Source organism: Crocuta crocuta, unplaced genomic scaffold (genome assembly GCF_008692635.1).
Source record: "Crocuta crocuta isolate KB4526 unplaced genomic scaffold, BGI_CrCroc_1.0 scaffold322, whole genome shotgun sequence".
In the NCBI taxonomy this organism is placed as follows: domain Eukaryota; kingdom Metazoa; phylum Chordata; class Mammalia; order Carnivora; family Hyaenidae; genus Crocuta; species Crocuta crocuta.
In genome coordinates, this window is record NW_027532592.1 from 4685372 (window position 1) to 4685979 (window position 608).

Below are 608 nucleotides of genomic sequence, written 5' to 3' on the forward strand. Positions count from 1 at the left end.
TTCTATGTTTCAGCAAAGGGGTGAGGACCCAAGTAGCCCTCATTGAGGGAACCCAGGACAGGTGAGGACATGAGCTAGGGAGGAGAGTCTAGTTCCTATGACCTAAGTAGGAACGTGTGACTCTCACGCTGCCCTCCCAACAAAATCCCTTCCCAGGGGACTGTTCAGGTAGTTTCCACAGCACTAGTAAGGCAGTCGGGGCTATTGTCTTTCTTTTCTAACAACAAATGTTACACTAGGTGTTTTTAAAGAAAACCTTTAGGATTTTTTGATAGAAAGTTTGAGATGTGATGGGTTAAATTCTACTCAGTTTGTGGCTCCTTAATTTAAAAATGTCATGTTCCCAAATCATTCTGAGTCATTCATTCAGGGCTGGTCATTCACCATGTGCATAGACAGATGACATTGCCTACCCCCTTCAGGAGAGACAGGGGAGAAAGAGAGGGGAAAAGAAAGATTCCAATCGAATTATGTTCCGAAAGACTGGATAGGACTGGCCAAAGAGGGGAGTGTACAAAGAAGCAGACCAGCAGATTCTCGGATAGCATAGCAGTGATCCTGAAGGAATTAAAAACAAATCCTATCAACACAGAGGGAAAGCCAGAGTT